This window comes from Pristis pectinata, chromosome 15, assembly GCF_009764475.1.
Source record: "Pristis pectinata isolate sPriPec2 chromosome 15, sPriPec2.1.pri, whole genome shotgun sequence".
Lineage (NCBI taxonomy): Eukaryota > Metazoa > Chordata > Chondrichthyes > Rhinopristiformes > Pristidae > Pristis > Pristis pectinata.
The window spans coordinates 33,124,894-33,136,726 of NC_067419.1; the positions used below are offsets into that span (position 1 = coordinate 33,124,894).

The 11,833-nt window shown below is 38.2% G+C and overlaps 1 protein-coding gene across 2 annotated transcripts in view; it reads left to right on the forward strand.

The window, feature by feature from the left end:
• Positions 1-11,833, forward strand: part of LOC127578303 (protein O-mannosyl-transferase TMTC2-like) — a 149,020-nt gene that overhangs the window by 80,312 nt on the left and 56,875 nt on the right. The window lies entirely within an intron of this gene.

Below are 11,833 nucleotides of genomic sequence, written 5' to 3' on the forward strand. Positions count from 1 at the left end.
ACAGCTCCCTGAAATTGGCAACACAAATGGATAGGGTGGTAAATAAGGTGTACAGCATGCTTGCCTTCATTGGTCCAGGTGTTGTGTATAAAATTTGGGAAGTCATGTTGCAGTTGTGTAAAACTTTAGTTGGGCCACATTTGGAGTATTGTGTGCAGTTCTGGTCACCACATTAAAGGAAGGATGTGGAGGTTTTAGAAAGGGTGCAGAAGAGGTTAACCAGGATGCTGCCTGGATTAGAGTGTATTAGCTATGAGAAGAGATTGGACAAATTTGATTGTTTTCCCTGGAGAGTTGGAGGCTGAGGGACAACTTAACAGAAGCATATTAAATGAGAGGCATCGACAGAGTCCTTTTCCCCAGGGTAAAAATGTCAAGTACTTGAGTGCATAGGTGTAAGGTGAGAGGGAGAAAGTTTAATGGAGATTTACACAGAGGTGCCAGGGGAGGCGGTAGAAGCAACGTTTAAGAGGCATTTGGACAGGCAGGAAATAGAGGGATGCAGGCCATGTGCAGGCAGATGGGATTAGTTTAGATTGGCATCATGGTTGGCACAGACATGGTGGGCCAAAGTGCCTGTTCCTGTGCTGTACTGTTCTATGTTCTTTGAGTTACAGCCCAAGTCCCTAAACTCTTTTTGAGGTTTCGAGGCATTAGAAAAATCTAAAATAATTAGCAGTGGAATACCACTAGAAAGAAAGTTGGACTGATGTGTTACTAAATATTTCTAACGGTTGTCAATTATATTGTGCGGACTGCACACATCCTATGCTCGTATACAGATTTTTAATTGTATGTCTGCAGCATACAGCTGGATGAAAACTGACAGTATCCATTTAACAAATACTTGGCAAAAATTGGAAGAATAATTAACAAATTGCATGAAATCAATGTACAAACAGACTGTGCAAAATGCCAGTGCCAGCAAAGTTTCTGAGTGGATGCCATGCAAGCTGGTTTCATCCCTTATCAGCCTAAAGCATCTTCTAAATCTGTGAACACGAGGCTTCTCGGAGAACCCCCGTCAAAGTGGATGTTAACCAAACTAATATATTCTGCAAATATATTCCAAGTTGCCTTCTTGAAACTCGTCTGTTAATTTGTCAAATACTGTGCAGTGCTAATCTTCCTTCTTCCTTTGCATTTGACTAAAAGCAGCATTCAAACGAAGCAAAATACTAAATGAGCCAATTTCAATTGCCAAATAAATAGGGTTACACGGTTCCCATCACACTGCTGTGCTCGTGGTGTTAGTTGATTTTCAAAGCTGTCGGTCAAGTGTGTGATGAGTTTTGTCAGTTTTTGGCTGGGTCACTAATTGGGGACACAGACCGAGAGGAAAAAAATTGCGGATCTGTTCGCAAAGGGTTTGTGTTCAGCAATGCAATGGGTTGTGGAACTTTTCTGTCCCGTCTCATACTGAAGAACGAATGCCAGGTTGTGATTTAAGAGGAAGATTAATATTTATATTTTGACAGGTGATTAAATGAAGCTTTTAATAGTAAACTGCCTGTCCCCACATCCCTAATTTTGAGCAATCATGTAAAATCATTTTAATTTAATCGAAATAAATTACAAATAGTTACCGTTCATTTAGTTTATCAAAATCATTTAAAAAGAAAATATTCTTTCTGCTGAGCCTGTACACAAGCGATACTCACTGACAAAAGGAGGTGAGCTTGGAATGAGGTGGGCTGCGATGGTGAATACTGTGACCTTCATCCTCACTGCTGCCACCTCTGCTCCCTGTTGCTCCTGTGTTTGATGTCTGATGCTCTTATGTCTGATGTTGGCACTGATGATCTGCTGGCCAACCAATGCAGACATTCACCACAGGACTAGGTCAGGATCTTCGTGGGTTGGGATGGCTGATCACCTGACTCCCTTTCACCCCACATCTCAACCCAAGAGCCTTGGAGCAGATGTGAAAATTTCCTCTGAGCCCTTTTTGTTCCTTATATAGTATGTTGTTTCCTCAGTTCTCTCAACATAGGCTTTCCCATCACTCCGATACCTTTAATATCTCAGCCAGACTAGTCCCACTTTCCCCTCCTACCCTGATGGTTAATATCCCACACAGCCTAATTCCGGTCTCCCTTTGCTTTTATATCCCACCCAGTATTTCTGTACCCTTAACCCCCTCCAGAAAGCATGAGACTATTGTAGGAGGTCTCTCCAGCCCACTGCCCCCTTCAAGACTCACTTCCCTACTGCTACCTCTGACACCTCGCTTCCCCTTTCCAACCACTGTTGTTTCTGGTCATCCCTGCTCTCCGCCACCCCTTCCTCTGGGGAGCCACTGGAAGAAAGTGCATGTCGCATCTCAGCAGTCTGCTGTCCCAACAGTCATTCATAGCAGTGCTGTGTGATTGGATTTTGTTGTTTGGGATTGTCCCAAACAAATAGGGACAGATCATCACCCAAAGGAACACTCAGCCAAAGCTCATGGAGGTAGCATCCAGGCTAGAAGTGATTTCGTTCCCAAGTCTGGACCTACTGTCCTCCTCACCCAGTGGATTTTCTATATCTGCCATTGTGTGTTGGGAACACAATGACTTTAAGCAGAAGTCACTATTGGGGTATTCAGGTGGGCCTGGAAATTTGAATCTCTAATCTCCTACTCTGGAGAACTGGACAAATTTTCTGTCATTCAATCCTCCAATTGAGTTAAAATTGGAGCTGAAATCCCCAATTTAATTGATAATTTTAAACAAGCTGTTATCAAAGGGGTGTGTAGTAGGCAAAAGTTAAGCTGAAAGATGATTGCTATTATGATTATTTTGAGAAAGGTTGTACCTATCTCTGTCTTTTCTCTTTATTTTTGTTCATACTCCTCAACCATCAGTTTAATTATGCTACAAAAGGCTGAAGAAAAGACTTTTATCTGATCTTCTGCACAATGAGTAATCTTTCGTTGCCAACTCTTCATTCGATGTACAACTGTCCACGCATTTGGCACCAAGTGATGTGCGGGCAGAAGCAGCTTGGGAACATATTGACAAAAAAATGAGTGAAGTGTATTTGCAGTTAGCTTTAGTTTTTGGAAAAGCTAATTACTTGGCTGGATGATTGCTAAACGTGTTTTCTGATCCTTTGAGCATTTTTTTCTCACCCTAAGCTTCTAGGACAATCACTTAAGGAGGATGCTGTCTGAATAGAGACCAAAGCATTTGCATGATATTATTCTCCTTGTAAGTGAAAGGATCAATTCTTATGTTCAGCTACTTGCTGTTGATCAAGTATTGGACTTCTTTTTAACAGGTTTTCTTTGAGTTCTTTTCTATACATTGAAAGCGTTCTGTTTTTAGATCTAATTCAGTTTGGAGAATACACATATGCATACATAATAAAAGGCTGGATTGTTTCATGCTTATAATGATTATATTGAAATACAATGCCAACTGGGAACCAATAAACCTCTTATTTAGCACTAAACAGGATTAAAGTTAGTGCTGGCTTTCAATAGCTTTCCATATATTAACGATGAAAGAAGGAGGGGAGGTAAGGTCAGGTTGAATTTCTGCTCCAGTCCCCTGGAGGTTCAGTAATTGAACTGTTTAGATTGTTAGCCACTAATAATTTGCTCTTAACATGAATAGGGTATCCGTCCTCACAATTTGCTGACTGGGGAATTTTCTGCATTCTTCTAAATGTGTTGATCTGTTGCATTTTCAACAGTTAATCAGAGAGCTGAAGTTCCAGTAAATAGTTTACTTAGTCACATTTTCCATTGAATTAGATTGCTGGTACATATGGCAAGAGCCATGAAATTGTAGTGTCCTTGTGGAGTAAACAATTGAGTACGAATTTTCACCATTTTTCTTATTGTTTATTTTACTATTAAAACAGTAGAGAATCAGCTTTGGAAAGAATTCAAATTCATTTCTCAGTAGGTTGACAACTTTTTCTTTAGGAAAGATTTTAACTTTGGTCTAACATAAACTGCTGGAAATACTCAGCAGGTTGAGTAGCATCTGTGCAGGGAGAATGGGTCACATTTCAGTGCAATGATCTTTCTCCAGAAGGTTATTCACACTGTCTATGGATAATGCCTGATCTGCTGAATATTTTCAACTCTTTATTTCAAATATTCGGTAACCACAAATTTGCTTTTGTAGATCCAAATTAGCATTACTAAGTTTGTTCTTGGAATGTAAGCAGTGCTGGCAAGGTTGCATTTATTGCTCATTCCTGGTTTAGCTGAGAAGATGGTGATGGGCTTCTTTGAACTACTGTAGCTCTTGTAATGGTCATGCTTTCACAGTGATGTTATATGGGGGATACTAGAGTATCATTCATTGATGATACAGACTTGGTGATAGATGCCCACTTCAGGATGGTGACTTTGTGGGTAGCATGGAAGTGATGGTGTTCACACAAAACACATGCTCTTGTTCTTCTTGGTGGCACAGGTGACAGGCAAGGGAGGTGTTGTTAGAGGAGCAATTGGAGCATCTAAGCGATTGATCAGAGTTCAGAGCCAGGTGACATCATCATTTCTATATCCTTGTGATGTGGTTAGAATGTGCTGGCATATGTAATTATAGAAGTACTAATATTTCCACTTTGGTGTGTGTCATTCTGGATCTGGCGCACTGCCTACCTACCCTCTCCTCACCATATCATTGCTCCACCTGAAACTCAGCGGTGAATCTCATGGCAGAGCAGGAGGTCTGACGTGCAAGCATCTGACCTCCAGCTTGCCTTGGTCTTCAATGTTTGATTGAACATGCTGTGCAGCTAGCAGCATGATTCAGCTCAATATGTGTTCACATCAGAGTGAACTATAGATGTGATGAACTAAAGATGAAAATTCTTGCTAGTGATCACTGGAAAACATTCAAAAACGAGTTCCAAATTCTCACTCCATATATATTCCCTTGACAAATAACATCTCCACCGGAAATGTGGTACAGCCATTGCTAATTACACATGTTAAAGATGGTATTAAGTTACAAGGGAATGTCACAATATTATTAAATGTGGTTAGCTTGAAGAATGGGTGGGTTTTGAATCCTAGCACAAGGTATTCAAGAAATTGAAAATTAAATACACTGAAAAGAAATATAAAGAGCAGATTGCAAATTCTATGACAAGGATATAAAAAGGAAGAGATCAGTAAAAGCAAAAATGGATCCCTTGGATGCAAAGAAAGGAGAAATTATAATTAAGTTCATTGATCTTGTAAAGTTTATTAATGTTTTCACAATAAAAGGCACATGGGAGTTGGCTAATGAGTAGCTTAAAGTGATTAAAGTTTGTTTAAAATAAACTTGAGAAATCTAAATAAAACTGGAAGAACAAAAGTATATAAATTCCCTGGCTCTGATAGCCTTGACCTTAGAATTTAAACGTCATGATTCAAAGTAAGTGGAGGAATTGGTTTTTATCTTACCAGAATTTCCTAGATTTTAAATCAATCCGCATGGGCTGTAAGGCGGTAAACATAACTGTGTTGTTCAAGATAGGAGGAAGAAAGAAAATAAGGTACTATAGACCAGTTGAGTTGGCATCAGTAGTAGAAAAATTGCTGAACCCTCTCATTAAGGATGTGGTCACAGGAAACTTCAAATATCACAAGTAGACGAAGAACACGTATTTTTAAGAAAAAAAAATATCTTTGAAGGTTTATTAGAATTCTTATCTAACTGGGTAGATGGGTAGGAATTAGAAGATGTATTTGGACTTTCACAAGGCACATAAGGGGTTATCACACAGATTTAAGATTCAATGCAAATGGAGTTAATAGCATGGATGAAAATTGGTCAATGAACAGAAAAAATGAGTAGAGATGGCGATCAGTCCTGGTATAGTACAGTATAGCTAGAAGAATGCCACAAGGAACTGTGTATGGGCCTCAGATTTACAATCTATATCAATGATCCTGATGTAAATTTTGAATATAAAGTGTTCATGATTGATGCTGATACTGAGTTAAATGGGAAATTAAGCCGTGAGAAGGATGCAGCACCTTGCCGTTGTTTATAAACCAATTAATGTTTAGCCAAGAAAGTGGAGGATAACGAAAGGAAATGTGAAATTAACAACTTTGGTAGGAAACGAGAAAATGAAAAAAATGTTTTCAATGGTGAAAGACTAGTACATTTTGGCATTCAGAAGGATTTAGGGATTAATTATAGGTAGATCACAAAGATGCAGCTAGCAATTAGGTTGGAAAAAGTTATGTTTGCAAAGGGATTGAACAAGAAAGAAGGGCAGATATCCATTCTGTCGCCACTTGCAGGGCTTTGGGACATTCTAATCTGCTTTGCAGTTAATGAATTATTCTGATTTCATTAACTGTAAAATACATTAAAAGGTGAAAAAAAAGTCAGTTTGCGCATAGCCGTCTACCACAAAGAGTTTGGTGATAATGACCAGATAATCTACATTTAGAACACTGGATAATTATTAAATATTAATTAGAATATTTTGGAACAAACAGGACCTTGGTTAAACATTTCATCGAAAGAACAGCATCTTCATAAACGTAGGATTCCTTCAGTTCTTCACTAAATTTTGTGTTCAGGTTTCTAGAGTGGATGACAACCCACAATCTTCCAACTCCAAGATTAATGAGTGTCGTCTGGGATCGTTCCCCAGATTGACGAGATTTGTTCGGGATTCAATCCAAAGATTTTTGAGGGAGGTCTGATAAATTCTTTTTAATTGGCTTGTGTGTGTGGAAACCAGCAGCAATGGATATTAAGGCATTTTTGGAGTCATCAACCCTACAGGGATTGGAGGTGGCGAGAAAGGATGATCTGATAAAGATTGCTACGAAGCTAAACCCTCCAGAAGTAAAGCAGTCTATGAGAAAAGCAGTTATTCATAGAATGATAGTTGACTATTATTTGGAGAAGGAAGTGTTTGAGTTGAGTGAGGTAGTTGAGTTTCCTGAGAGTAAACCAGTGATATCTAATTGTGCCCTTTTGAAGAAAAGGAAGGAAGCTGTGCCCAATGCTTGCTTTAAGGTAATTAAAAATCAAAAAGGTTTAGGAGATGCTGTTAAAGATCAGTCCTTGCAAGAGGGAAAAGCGGAAAAGTTGGAGGAGGTGAGAAAGGAATTCCGTTCTTATGTATCAGAGGGTTTTGTTTCATGGTGGGCATATAAACATGGTGGGCATATAAACATTTGGTACGCATGAATACAATAAAAGACAGTTAATTTGGCATGTTTAATGCTTTGGTGGTGCTGGACCAGTAGACTTTTTAGACTATTGAATGTTATTCCTATTAATACTCCCAACACACTTTTAATTCACTTTTAGATGTTACAGGATAGAATGATAAATTTTCCAGTGACCCAAATAAGTTTAAAGGCAATGTGATAAACAAAAGCCCAGTAAATTTCAAGAGAGCTTGGGAAATGGAATCAGACGAGTTTCAAGGAAGTATGGGAAACAGAAACAGGTGAGTTTCAAGGGAATGTGGGAACTGGTTCCCTGTTAAGTTTAAAGGGATCACAGAAACCGAAGCCCCAGTGAATGAAAGGGAGCACAGGAACCATTGCCTTCGTGTGTTAAAGGGAGATGGGGACTAGGGCCTGGTAAAGGGAGTGTGAGAATCAGTACTCAGTGAGGCACATGCTGAAACATTAAGATTTCTGAATAGTTGGATAGTATGAAGTTTAGCATGATTTCATTGAGTGACAAAGCAAGTTTGATAAGTCCAATGGCATATTCTGAGACCTATTTATATTCTCATGATGAAATGTTACTTATAGAAATGGAGCAGATAAGCAAGAATGTAAAATTGATTGCTGTGCATTCTTTTTGTTTGGTTTATTCCAAATTATTATCAGCATATCAAGATGAGAGCTAACTCAGAAATATATGGGAAATATGAGGGGTGGGGGGGGGGGGGAAGTGCTGATACTGGTTGCATAACTATTCCAGTTGCATGGGGTAGTTATGCATAGAGTACCACTGTGCATTATACAGTGGTATTCTATGCATAACCTTCAAATGAATTGTTGAACTGTATAAGCTCTCCTTACCCTTTGAAATAACAATGTTTTACACTGCAATTCTCTATTTTAAGATTAAGAGTATTAATGTAAAATGCAGCAAAAATAAATCAAATGCACGACTATATACTCACCATCACATGGTGCCAAATCTTCAAAGAGATTATTGCGACTAATTGGCCTACAACTGCACTGCCCTAATGTATAAATAAACTAAAAAATATCTTTACACATTTACCATAAGACTTGAAAATAAAATTCACTGTTTGAACTTATTTTCATAAAAATAAAACAATCTTGTGTAGGCTGTGCATAGACTTTTATGCATAGCCTATGCTGGGCTAGGCTACTGCTTACATTAAAATCACTTAATTCTGAATATCAAAGGGGCAGTGCAATTTATTTGCTGTGTTCTGACTACTCTAATGGCATTTCATCAGGTTCAACAGAACATTTATGAGTTGAAGTCAAAACCTTCATATCCCTTGAAATTTTTGCCAGTTTCATGAGAGTTCCAGTTGCATAAATACAAGATAAACAAAAGTTTATGTATTAAAAGTTGTGTATATCATCATGGAAATTTGCATTCCAAGACAATATACAAAAGACTCACTATTACTGAGGCCTGAAATGACCAACATTTGGTTTAGATCTGGCTTTGTCAAGTTATTCAAATTGAGCTTTGTATATCGTTTGCTCTATTTTTACACTTGGCCTTTATGAATCAGATACATCGCTGTTGGTTTTCATGAACAAGATAAATTATTATACGTTATTGTGAATGTTCCAAGTACAAGCTGTGGCTGACAAGTCATTTCCTGACTGTCATCAGAAAGAAAACTTGGTTTTTCAATTAAGTAAAATGAAAAGAACTTAAAATTAGTAAGTGACGCACCATTTGAGGGGTTAATATAAAGTAATATGACCATATGATCAATAGCAGAGATGAAGGTGCAACCTATCTTGTCCTATGCAGTTATACGTAATCTAAATAGTTCTCCTGTGCATGTACTCGTAAGTTCTAAAGTAGAAGCAGAAATATTAATAAATGATGATTTATTAAAATCAGCAATTGCAAATAGTTTTAATTGTACAATTTCTGTCAACTGTTCCAGCTTGCACAGATCTACAGCAGGGATGGTCATTCAATTTTAAGAAGCGGTAACTTCACAAGAATTCTTAGTACTGCAAAGAGAAGTTACACTATTAATTCCTCAGCATTATTTATTTGTACTGACAAGGCTGATTTAGATTTATTCTGGCAAGATAATTACCCCATCTATAGATTGCCAGCTACTGAGTTGCATTGACTGCTGCCATGTGTTCAGATGAAGGATCTGTGTTGTTCCCAGTTTTGTCTATCCACACAGCTGAAGCAGACAGGCCTCATGGGGCAAATTTCCCTATGTCCCTGCAAATACTTCCATGTATAATTATAATTATTCCCCTCCAACACCCCCCCCCCCCCAACAACCCATTCAAAATCCTAAAAAACCCAGTGTTCTTTCAGGGGAGCTAATCTACTTCTGCGTGCATCCATTATGTAAAATCCACCTCAATGATTTGCTTTTCTAATCAAAGAGGCAATCACTTGCAATTTTCTTGTGAGATATTTAAATACAGATTGCAAAGAAAATACTGCACATATGAAGATCTCACAGCTGTACCAATCATTTTAAATTAGAAGATGTAAATAATCATTGCCATCAACCTAATGATTAATTACAATGCAGACAGCGCCTAGAATAGAATTTTTGCAAGGATGAAAGGTTTGAAGGTTTCTGTGATTGCAGCAATGGGGTAGAAATTGATCTTTAACATCAGTGCAAAGTGGGTAATATTGAATCACAAACTCTCATTATACCCATCCTGATACCCTGTTCCATTCCTCTCAATAGAAAGCAGAGTTGGATAAGTGGCTATAGATTTGCTATCATTCATTTTATAATATCATACCTTCTCCGTGGATTGCCACCTTGTCGTTGTGGAGAAACTTGTGTGGTCCTGAGATCCCAAGAGCGATGCCCTCTGGAACTATGCTCCTGGTAGGGTCACCCATGGTGGTAAGGTCGATGGCGAGGTCCCTGACAAAGAACGATCCAACCAAGACCTCAATGGTGGAACAGGTGGACAAAGTTATTTTGAACTCAACAGCTATGAAGGCTGCAACAAATCCATCAGCTCCAATCATCGTGGTTTCCATGCCATTGGAATCAGTTGGTTGATTTGTGAAGTATTGTGTGCTTTTTGTAGTGCAACATCAAGTACACATTAAACAAATACACGCACAGGCATCTTCACTCTGTGGGCTTAATCTTCAGAGCCAAGATTGGACTCATAAGCCACTTGAGAGCCCATAAATAGATCAACGGAATGAAGACCATCATCCTCGACCTCGAGGTATAGCCACCACCACGACGATGGAATATCATACCCACTAATATTTCTCACGGCTCACCGAGTCCATGCAAGCTGTCAGGGTAATCCACTTCTCCCACTTATTTCCTCGTATACTATTCTCTCTCAAATTCCCCTGCCCTGCCTTGCACCCTGACTCCTCTACCACCCACCTATACCAGAGGCAATTTACAATGGCCAATTAACCTGCCAATCAACAAATCTGGATGCCGAAGGAAACCAGAGACCCCAAAGGAAACCCACCCAAAAACAGAAATTCTGCAAACTCCACACAGAGAGCACCAGAGATCAGGATTGAACTTGAGTCCCTGGAGCTATGAGGCAGCAGTGCTAATTGCTTGATTATTTTTTGAAGCGGAGGGATATCTTCATTTTGTTTCTGCTTGCTTAATGTACTTGATTATCAAACAGTGACCCTGGTTAATAGGGAGGTGGAAATTAATCCAATTCAAATTACTACAGATGAAAATTAGCACAAAAATGCCATCAATATTTTGAATTTAAACTGGTGTTTAGAAATAGCTTGTCAGGTATTTGTGATGGATCATTTTTTAAAAAAAATTATATTCTTAACAGAACGAATTGTTGCTTCTAACAACACTATATCAGACAATTTATCCTTTGTATTATTTCACCTTCCAATTTGATTTACAAAGCACAGTGTATTGGAGAAGTCTTTGGGATGGGATTGATTTCTTGAAGAAAATCTTTTGTGTAAAATCTATTTTCTGGAGGTAGATCACCAGGCCTAATTCAGATTTAGAGGAATGTGGGCTGAATGTGGGCTAAATGTGGGCAACTAGCTCATATCCCTCTAAATCTGACTTAGACATTTTAGATGGACTAAAATGCTGGGTGGGCACCTTGGTCAGCATGGATGCGATGGGCTGAAGGGCCTGTTTCTGTCTCTGACATCAAAGATGTTTTGTGAGTGCATCTCAGCATGAGAAGAGAGTTAGGGCCTCTGCATTCATATGGTCTGGGAGAAGTTGAGTCTGGTGTGGCTGATTTCCTCCAATGCACATTTAGCTATATATATCTAGCAGTCACTATTTATGAAGTTGCATGTAATTAACTAGAATCATGTCAAGAAAAGGTCAATGTTACAAGTTACAGACAGTACAAAGTACATAAAATTAAGTCATTAGATTTATTTGTAGAATAAAAATGAAGCTAACTTTAAAGAAAGTATTTTCCTTAATATTTAATATATTGTCTTATTAATATTTTTTCTTTTAACTCATTTGCTTTCTATTGTTGATCGTCAAAATTTTAGTTTATAGATATGAATAATTACCCTATGTCCTTCCAACAATTACTGATTTTATTTCAGATTTGCAGCATTTGTAGTTTTACTTATTGATGAATTAAAATTCATATTTTAATAGTCTTTTCAATGTTTTATTGAAGGATGCTATTTTTGAAGTTCTCCAATCTGGCTTTCTA